General features: G+C 36.4%; 1 pseudogene; it reads right to left on the bottom strand.

The window, feature by feature from the left end:
- Positions 1–5,618: 5,618 nt before the first annotated feature.
- LOC137406902 (26S proteasome non-ATPase regulatory subunit 13-like) lies at positions 5,619–10,221 on the bottom strand (annotated as a pseudogene).
- Between the last annotated feature and the right edge of the window lie 915 nt (positions 10,222–11,136).

The raw sequence follows: 11,136 nt of genomic DNA, 5'->3' as shown, positions 1-11,136 counted from the left end.
TGTTTATGTGTGTGTGCGTGTGTGTGTGTGTATGTGTGCGTGCGTGTGTGTCTACATGTATGCTGTCATCACCAAAGGTTTACATTTGCATTCACATGTTAATACATTGCACCACAGTAGAAACACGTTGTTGGGTGTGTCAAAACAATTTCTATGTGCAATTTTTAGGCATCATATCCCAATAGACAGCAATATTCGCAGCATCGAGTCAGGCTATGACATTTTACAATGAACTCTTCAAGTATAATCAATATTACAAACACTTCATGAGACATGTACGAGCTACAATGTTTCTTTATTTCTGAAGAAACTAAAGTTGAAGTATCATGGACAACAGGACATCGACGAGTTTATGTCCACCAAGGGAACCTCACCTTGAATATTTAGTTTTTAGTGTCGCGCTCAGCATCATCTCTGTCTTTACGAATATACTTCATTTACGAGTTCTGAGTGATACACCCAACCTGAGAAAGCAACACTCTTTCTGGATACTCTTCCATCTGTCTGTTGCAGATATCATCTTCAGCTGCGCTGCAATAGCGCACTTTGTACAAACGTCGCTGTCGAATCTTCCTGATCTTGATTTGACCTCCATGTTAGCAGACGGACTGATTATTGCTTCAACATATTCCCGATATTACCTGCTTGCTCTGGCTAGTTTTGACAGGTACTATGCTATCTGTAGACCATTCAAATATGGGTTTTCAAGATTGCTAAAGAATTCCGGAAAAATTTCATCCGCTGTCTGGATAATTAGCATTTTATATGGTGTTGCTGCTGTCGGCCTACTTCCTGCGATAACTTGCCTTCTAAGAGGACAAATAGTAAACAGCTTGGTTAACACTCAAACGATAGCTGTATTAGTGATATCACCTTCCTTCTTCATTCTGCCACTCATAATTTCTAAAGTTTGTCTGACTGCTACATACAAAGAACTAAAAAAGATGAGACGAAGACAGTCGCCTAAAGAAGGGGATCGCGAGTTAAGGAACACATTCTTTTTTATTGTTGGCACTTTTATCATCTTTTATGCAACTCTTGCGCCTGTGTGCCTTATACTCTTATTGCAAGTGTTTCCTGTTGCAAATAGAAAGCTTGTTATGTATGTTGCAACTCAAATCTGTGTTACGTTACAGTCTTTATTTGGTATCGGTAATATTGTCCTCTACGCAGTTTTAAATCCTAATTATGTGGCTAAGGCAAAAAAACAGTTTCACATTTGTCAAACAAAAATTGGCCACAATGATCTTAGTCCTGAAGAGTAAACCAAAATGAATTCAACTAGTTCTTTATCAAATATAGATTCTATTAGCCGCCTTACAGTTAAATAGATCTTACCTTAGTGTGTGAACCTTTAGTTTCTTTTATAAGGAATGTGTTGGTAACCCAAAAACACATTAGTATTTTTATTATGTATGTTTATTCAGTGAATACCTATAAAAAACTATGTGTAGCTGTTTTGGAGTGGTTTTTTTGGTGACAAATGTTTTGCAATATGTTACTAGAATGAATCCTAAAGCATTCACTATATTTTCTCAGAAAACTTTGTCATTTACGTTCTTATTATTCATCTGGTAGCAAATATAGACATATTAATATAATCACGGACACTGCTTCATAATTGTTTAAAAACTACCTATCTTTTACAATCTATGTCGGTTATGTATAACGATCGCTTAATTCAGTTTTTAGATAACTTCCATCTGCACCTCAGGCTCTTTCAGGTTCAAATTAATGTGAGAAGCTACTCAAATATTACTATGCTTGTTGCTACATTTCCTTGAGCGATAGTTCGTGGGTACTGGCAAGATCCTTTTATTTCTCACTGTTAAATTTTTGAAAAGAATGTCTAGCAGTTCTCCCCTGTACGACTAATTTGCAAATTTTTTGACATAAGTCTGATGATAGATATAACAATAAGCTAATTTTAATTCATTGAAAAGTTATTTATAAACCCTTTTTAAATACCTTGCACGGAGTTGTCATAGACATAAAACCACAAGAAAAAAGATACTAGGTATACAATGGCTTCATTTACAAAGATGCTGCAGCAATCACGCTCTTCTCATCTCATGAATGGCGTAAATCATCTTTCCGCTATAAGTTTGCCATATTCATACAAGATTAACATATTTTGGTCATCACTCGACCATTTGGTTTGTGAGGCTTTTTAAAGTTTTGTTTGTCTGCATTTTAATTAAAACAAACATAGTAAAATCTTAATAATGAAGACGTCAGTAACCTAGTAAAAACTTGTTACAAATCTTAAATCTCACTGCCCAAGTCACTGACTTTTTCTCACTGCTTGAAATGTAACTTTTCTTTAAAAAAAATCAATAACTAGATCTTACAAAGCTCAATGATCTTAGCAGGATTTTGAAATGTTGTTGCATAGTATATATTAATTGTATAAAAATGCGTAGCAACAAGCAAGCAACAGACAAACACGCTAAGGAGTTCATGTTTACGTATACATAAATGTTATATAGCATACCAAACAACGAAGGGCATCTTTCATCGTTGATGTTAATACAGTTATTCTTGTTTGTTGATATTAAAAGGATAAAAAATGAACTGGCTGGACTCTCTATAACTAAATATATTGCTTTAAAATAGAAATTATGAAAACATGTTTACTGCCAAAGCAAACCTTTGCCAAAAGCAATTGTTAATTTTAATTTTAATTAAAACAAACATTGTGAAATCTTAATAAAGAAGACGTCAGTAACCTAGTGAAAGTTTGTTACAAATCTTTAATCTCACTGCCCAAGTCACTGGCTTCTTCTCACTGCTTGAAATGTAATTTTTCTTTAAAAAAATCGATAATTAGATGTTACAAAGTTCAATGATCTTGACATATGTCAAAATCATTGAGCTTTGTAACAACTAATTATCGATTTTTTTAAAAGAAAACAACATATGTTGTTTCATAGTAAATTATTAATTACATACAAACGTGTAGCAACAAGCCAGCAACGAACAAACACAACCAGGAGTCAATATTTGTGTATATATGAATACTACAGAGTGTACCAAACAACAAGGCGCATCTTTTACTGTTGATGTTAATACAGTAATTCTTGCTTGTTGATATTATGAAGATAAAAAAAATTTTGGTTGTTGACATTAAAATGATAGAAAATGAACTGAATGAACTCACTATAACTGAATATTGGGCTTTTCTTAGGCTTTAAGCACACACTTTGCCAAAAACCGTTTGGTATATGCGAAGCAAAACATGAGCTAAAATTTAACGTTTTACAATCCAAGTTCACAGACAGACGTATAAATACGTTGTGTAGAATATAACGAGAATAAATCTTGAAGGCAGACAAATGAGATTATTAATTTTAGACATCTTAGCAATGATTGTCAGCAGATAATGTTAATATTAATAAAACAGCGTAATTGTGTAAATTAGTGACTTTCTTAGACATGTTACAGCATTGTTGTTATAATGACATAATGGTTGTTCAATAAATGTTTAGTTGGTTGAGGCAGAAATACTCAGGTCAACACCATTATATCACTTTGAATAAATTGTTCCATAAATAGACAAGTTGATGTCTTACACATTGAATGCTGATCAAGTGACAATGATTTATATTTGTTTGTAATTTCCTCACAAAAACAGTCAAATAAGTGCCTTTCACAGCTAATTTACATGTAGCTGTTAATAGATTTAACTGGTAGAGTTTAATTTGAAATATTTTAAAAAATCACTATTTAACAGTAAAAGCAATAAATATTAGTACCCCATTATGCAAGCTTCTGAACATGACGTGTATGAACATGATGTGCAACATAAATCAACGTGTATACTATACGTCTGTCTCGAAAGTAAGAATTATCCACGGTACGTACTGCACATAGTACATTGCAATGTTACATTTTATGCAGATCATAACCACTAAATGTTGTATAAATGTGTACACTTACATGTATTAAGGTGAAGATGAAGAAGAGCGTCTGTATTTCATTACACTTTCTTATATCCTCCCCATACTGCCTTACACTAGCTAATCTACTAGCTTTACCCACTAGCTTTATCTAGCTTTATGCACTCACCGTTATCACCAAGACCACCTGTACTGCCTTGAGCTCGGACACCAACATAGCCTGGGCCTAACAAATTCCACAATACAACACGCCCTTTCTTTTTTTCTTGTTGTTTTGGGCTACCCCATCATGACCAAAAAGCAGACGTAGTAACTTACCTTACCTGTGTTGCTCGTTTGTTGACTCTGTTAGGGCAGTCTCCATAGGCTATGCCTCTGGCTTGTCTGACTCTGGGCCACCGTCAACAATACTATCTTCGTTACTGACAGCTCTACTGCCAGTCTGTACTCACTTTTTTATCACCCTGACCTCCACCGCTACCAATACTTTCACCGTGATCACTGCCACTACTTCTACCAACATCTCCAACATTACTTCCACTAACCCTGACTAGCCCAGAGTCTTTTGGTTGGGTCAGTAATGACTCCTCAACCTCATCTCTGTCTCTTCCATCTTTACCTCGCTCTCCCCAATAAGAGGTGGGCTCGACAAGCATCCTGTAGGAGGTCACTTCCTGGGCCCTAATCGGCTGCACAGGGAATGGCACCACAGAGCTGGGAGTTGTCATAGGCCCAGACCTATCTAGCACGACCTCACCTGCCACCAGCGCAGGTCTGCACCAGCATTTCTCCTCTGAACCTCGGCTAGCTCTTGGACAGCTACTCTGAATACCTTGACATTTTCCAACTCCATGACTGCTGCCTCGCGTATGGCTTTTAGCCACATTCTCCTTTGACTTTCTCCGCACCTCCTTTTCCTCTTGCTCAATCTCTGCTACCTTTCTCTCATGACTATCTCTGTCTAACATTCCATTGCTGGATACCTCAGCTAAAAAAGAGCCAACCTTTTTCAATACAGATACTGGTTCAGCTACTTTCTTAGCACCTTCACTTACGTCAGCGTGAATGTGTTTCCTGTTATGTCCCATAGACACTCATCTCTCTGGTGCTTTTGGCTGTCCCCCCTTGACTACCAATTTCTCCACCACTGTCCTTGAGCTGGTTTTCGGTAGACTTTTGTATTACTGCGCATCCGCTACTCGTCACTTCCTTGGTTTCACCAGTCCACAAATCTTGACCTGTGTGACCTTTTTTAACTTTGCTCTCTCTGTCAGATGTATTTGTCAGGTTTTGCAACTTGACATCATCTGAAACATAACTTGACCCAGTAATAATGGTATCTCAACAAAAATGGCTTAACTGGCTTAATACTTCTACACTCCTTAACAGGCTCAAACTTGCTTTCGCATAACGCATTTACAACAGCAAATAATTTTAGCTGCTTCAACTCAGTTATTCACAAAAAATTCCTTTTCAATCCTTTCACCACATGATTTTCAGCATCCATGTGCCTGTTTTTACTTTACATATGAACTACCACACTTCCAACCACTTTTAACTCACTATCATCAGCAGTTTCTAGATCTGTCGACGGTTTCTTTAACCGCAGATTCAACTTATTGACTGTTGCCTCGGTTACTATTGACTCCTCAGCCCCAATGTCAAACGAAAATTCCACATTTATTCCATTAACTTCTAAATCCTGCACAATTCTCTGGCCTAGTCATTAATCTTCACCCTCGTCTCTTTTGCAATCTTCTCAAGTGTAATATGATGATTGTTTAAAGGTCGGTTGAATGTCATCTCCATAAGTCGAAGCAAAAAATCTTCATCTTGAGCTTTTGGTAGGCCTTTGTTAGGTCCGGCTGTTTGCTGAGCAAGTCGGTTGACTGCTCTCAAACTTTCTGTCTAAAAAATTGAAAGCATACATGAGATCCACTATCCACTGCTTGTCTGTATTCTTAATAGCCTCAAGGATGGAGTAGGCAAGCAGCTCCCCAAAGTTCTAAATGCCCTCAACTGACAGAGCTGCAAGACTAAGACTGTAAGCTCTCTCATATTATCTGTCTTTAGGCAGCTCAGAGAGGTCAATGCAGCCGAGGTATGGCAAGGTCTCACGGTAGTAGCTTGCATGGTTACCTTTCAGTTTGTAATAATCACTAGAAAGCTCATAAAACCTGCTGTGAACTGTCGTTACACCATCGAACTCGTCTAAGCACAATTGAGTTGCCTCAATTATTTTCTTAAGTTCAGGGAGCTCACGAGTCCTTATGTAGATATTTCCGAGAGCCGTTTCTGCCAGGATGCTTGCCTCCTTATGGCCTTTTATCTTCAGCTTAATCTTTTCCACAAACTTGATTGACAGGTCCTTGTCTCTAAAGTCAAAAAGACAAAACAGCAATTTCCATAAGAGACAGTGGATTGATTCTGTGCTCAAAGTCAGAAATGAAATTATCATACAAATCCTTGAGACAACCAAGCTGTTCTGTAATATAGTTTAATCTTACAGCTTCCAACGTTGCTGGTGTAAGCTGATGTCATAACATGTATTGATGTGAAGATGAAGAAGAGCGTCCATCTTTTATTACTCTTCCTTATATCTTCCCCATACTGCCTAAAGGTCCGGCCACACGTAACGAATTATTTGTTCAATCTAACCGAATTCACGAATTTCACAGAATTCACAGATTTATTTGGCCGAATATCACAGAATCATCTGAGCTGTGCATGCACACCGAATTCGTCAACGAAACGCTTTTAATTGGCTAACCAGATTTTTTAGCGAGCACGATTCTAGTAGCTTTGACAAGTGGTATAGTCTAAGACACGTACGACGGCACACAATAAAAGTATCACAGCGATATGACTTGATACATACGATGCAACTGCCTATATGCGCTTGTTGTTTTCTTTTATAGTTGTTTTATTTTTTTTCAATTTATTTGGAATGCACAAAAACATGTTTTTTCAATATATTAAGTTTGAAAGTTAGAATGGTAAAGGTTGTAGGTTAAATATGTTAAATAAAAATAATTCTTTTGCGGAAAAACCTTTGTATCACATGTCCATCAACACTCTGAATACAACGAGCTTCCGCAACAACAGTAACCTTTTTATACATACGCACTTCTATGTACCCATTGCTTATTTTTCTTTTAATTTATTTGAAATGCACAAAAACATTTTTTATGATACGAAGTGCAAAGATTAGGCTGGTAAAACTGTAAATCTATATAAATATAAACCTCAAAGTTGGTCAGTCTGTCCTTTGATATGGCCGTCTATAGTTATTAAAATCTTGGAATGAAAAATCCATATCGCAGACAATTTTTCTTGGAGCCTCCTGTTCACCAGCCCAATCCCTTACCAATTACCAGGGTACATGTGTGTCTACATGTATGCTGTCAGCACCAAAGACTTAAATGAGCATCTGCTTACATTTAAATATTGTTACATTGTACAACAGTAGAAAAATGTTGTTGGGTGTGTCAAAACAAATTCCATTTGCACATTTAGGCATCGTTACACCATCAAATCAGGCTTTGACATTTTTACAATGAACTCTTCAAATATAATCAATATTACAAGCACTTTATAAAGCATGTAGTAGCTACAATGTTTCATTATTTCTGAAGAAGCTAAAGTTGGCGTATCATGGACAACGGGACATCGACGAGTTTATGTCCACCAACAGAATCTCATCTCGAATATTTAGTTTTTAGTGTTTCGCTCAGCATCATCTCTGTCTTTACGAATATACTTCATTTACGAGTTCTGAGTGATTCACCCAACTTGCGAAAGCAACACTGCTTCTGGATACTCTTCCATCTGTCTGTTGCAGATATCATCTTCAGCTGCGCTGCAATAGCACACTTTGTACAAACTTCTCTGTCGAATCTTCCTGATCTTGATTTGACTTCTATGTTAGCAGACGGACTGATTATTGCTTCAACGTATTCTCGATATTACCTGCTTGCTCTAGCTAGTTTTGACAGGTACTACGCCATTTGTAGACCATTTAAATATGAGTTTTCAAGATTGCTGCAGAATTCCGGAAAGATTTCGGTGGCTGTCTGGATAATTAGCATTTTATATGGTGTTGCTGCTGTCGGCTTACTTCCTGCGATAACTTGCCTTCTAAGAGGACAGATAGTAAACGACTTGGTTAACACTCAAACGATAGCCGTATTAGTGATATCACCTTCCTTCTTCGTTCTGCCACTCATAATTTCTAAAGTTTGTCTGACTGCTACTTACAAAGAACTGAAAAAGATGAGACGAAGACAGTCGCCTAAAGAAGGGGATCGCGAGTTAAAGAACACATTCTTTTTCATTGTCGGTACTTTTCTCATCTTTTATGCAACTCTTGCGCCTGTGTGCCTTATACTCTTATTGCAGGTGTTTCCTGTTGCAAATAGAAAGCTTGTTATGTATGTTGCAACTCAAATCTGTGTTACGTTACAGTCTTTATTCGGCATCGGTAATATTGTCCTCTACGCAGTTTTAAATCCTAATTATGTGGCTAAAGCGAAAAAACAGTTTTACATTTGCCGAACTAAAATTGGCCACAACGATCTAAGTCCTGAATAGTAAACCAAAATGGATTCAACTGCGTCTATAGCAAAGACAGATTCTATTAGCTTCCTTACAATTAAAGAGATTTTATTTTAGTGTATGAAGTTTTAGTTTCTGTTATGAAGAATCTTTTGATGATCCAAAAAACAATAATATTTTCATTATGCATGTTTATTTGCTGAATACCTATAGAAAACTGTCTGTAGCTGACTTAGAATGCTTTTTTGTGATGAAACTAATTTGAAAAACTTTGTAATTTACCTTCTTGTTATTCATTTGGTAGCAAGTATAGACATATTGATATAATCACGGACAATACTTCTTAGTTGTTTGCAATCTACCTATTGTTTTTACAATCTATGTCGGTTATGTATAACGATCTTTTAATTCAGTTCCTAGATAATTTTCATTTGGCCTTCAAGCTTTTTTATGTTAATGTCAGAAGCTATATAAATACCACTCTACTTGCTGATGCATCTCCTTGAGTGATAGTTCGTGAATCTGGTAAAATCCTTTTATTTTACCGCCCAACTTTTAACAAGATTTTTTTTCCTTCTGTTTCACGCTGTCAAATTTTTAACAAGAACATGTCTAGCAGTTCCAGCATGACTTCTTTGCTATTTTTTTGACATAAATCTGATGATAGATATACTAATAAGTTAATTTTAATTCATTGATAAGTTATTTATAAGCTCTTTCTAAATGAATTGCACAAATTTTTCATGGACATAAAACCATAAGAAAAAAAGATATTAGGTATACGATGATTTTATTTAAAAAGCGCTGCATCAACCAGTGACACTCTCCTCATCGTTCCTGCTTTTTTCTGTAAATCTTTCCATCTTTCTTCATTTAAAAAAAATCATCTTTCTACAATAAAATTGTCATATTTGTACAAGATTAACATATTTTGGTCATCACTCGACCATTTGGTTTGTGAGTATTTTTAAAGTTTTATTAGTTTGCATTTTAATTAAAACAAACATTGTGAAATCTTAATAATGAAGGCGTCAGTAACCTAGTGAAAGCTTGTTACAAATCTTTAAACACACTGCCCAAGTCACTGGCTTTTTCTCACTGCTTGAAATGTAACTTTTCTTTTACAAAAGTCAATAACTAAATCTTACAAAAGCTCAATGATCTTGGCATGACTTTGGCATGTCATGTCATATTATATATTAATTGTATGCAAATTCATAGCAACAAGCAAGCAACAGACAAACACACTCAGGAGTCAATGTTTATGTATATATGAATATTACATAGTGTACCAAACAACAAGGCGCATCTTTTATTGTTGATGCTGATACAGTTAATCTTGTTTCTTGATATCAAGAAGATAGAAAATGAACTGACTGGACTCTCTATAACTAAATATAGTGCTTTTATTTAGATATTATGATAGCACGCTTACTGCCAAAGCATAAACTTTGCCAAAAACAATTTGATTGCGTCTTTGTGGTGCGTCTCTGTGGTGCCTCTCTGTGGTGCGTCTCTGTGGTGCGTCTCTGTAGCGCGCCTCTGTGGTGTGTCTCTGTAGTGCGTCTCTGTAGTGAGTATCTGTAGTGCGTCTCTGTAGTGCGTGTCTGTGGTGCGTCTTTGTGGTGAGTCTCTGTCTGTGTGCCTGTTGGTGTGTCTGTCTGTGTGTGTGTTTGCATGTCTGTCTGCGTGTATGTCCGGCTATACCAATTAAAGTCTCAAAATAAAGAACCTGTATAGCAGAAAACTCGATCTCGGACCCTATCATTAGGCCAGTCCATTCCTTTACCAATTAAGCCACATGAGCTGGATGGATTTATTAGGCAGTATATGTCATTATATGGGTGCAAATACACAACCACTCTCTGTACGGAGCAATGTCAGAGAATGGCAGCCTGATTTTAGGCTGCCGGGCTAATAACAAGTGCCAGGCAATGGCATAACCTCTCATTGTTTATAAGCTGATTTTTAATACCCATGCAACACCTGGCATTTCATTCGTATAAATACATAACTACTTCTCAAAGTTGGTCCTATGTGTGTTGTTCAGCTATAGTTATTAAAATCTTGGTATGATAATTTTGCGTTCTGATGGATTTGAACTCACGACAAATGCTTCCGCAAGTTTGTTATCCAAGCGCTCTACCCCTGAACTACATAAGGCATCTTAATCATTGATGTTATCATGTTCCGTATAGCGTATGAACATGTATTACGACTTCCTTATTAAAAAATATTTTTCATTAGTTTTAATCACTATATCTAGAGTCAAGGCCAATTTTTTCACGCAGACAATTGCAATATCTCGACTAGGAATGGTCTCGACATACTCTCTCCAATTGGTCAGACAAAGACAGTGTGATATCTCAATTTTGCATTTGTACCAGTATCGAAAGGTACCTCAAAGGTATTCAAAGTTTTGATAAATATCTTCTTTCGAACAGTAACCTTTTTTACACACGCGCTCACACACGCACACACACGCACGCACGCACGCACACACACACGCGCATACACACACTTCGCTTCTATGCACAAATTGTTATTATTAATTCAACATATTTAGGGTTTTTATTTTGTTTCCTCTGTTTGTATTAATTGTATCATTAACAAATCCTTTTTTATTGTAATCATAGCAAAACTGACTTAATTTAGCTATTATACTTGCTAACTATTTCACATT

This window comes from Watersipora subatra, chromosome 10 (assembly GCF_963576615.1).
Source record: "Watersipora subatra chromosome 10, tzWatSuba1.1, whole genome shotgun sequence".
Classification (NCBI taxonomy): Eukaryota; Metazoa; Bryozoa; class Gymnolaemata; order Cheilostomatida; family Watersiporidae; genus Watersipora; species Watersipora subatra.
The sequence above is the reverse complement of the archived record's forward strand: the minus strand, read 5'-3'. Positions and strand labels throughout refer to the sequence as shown.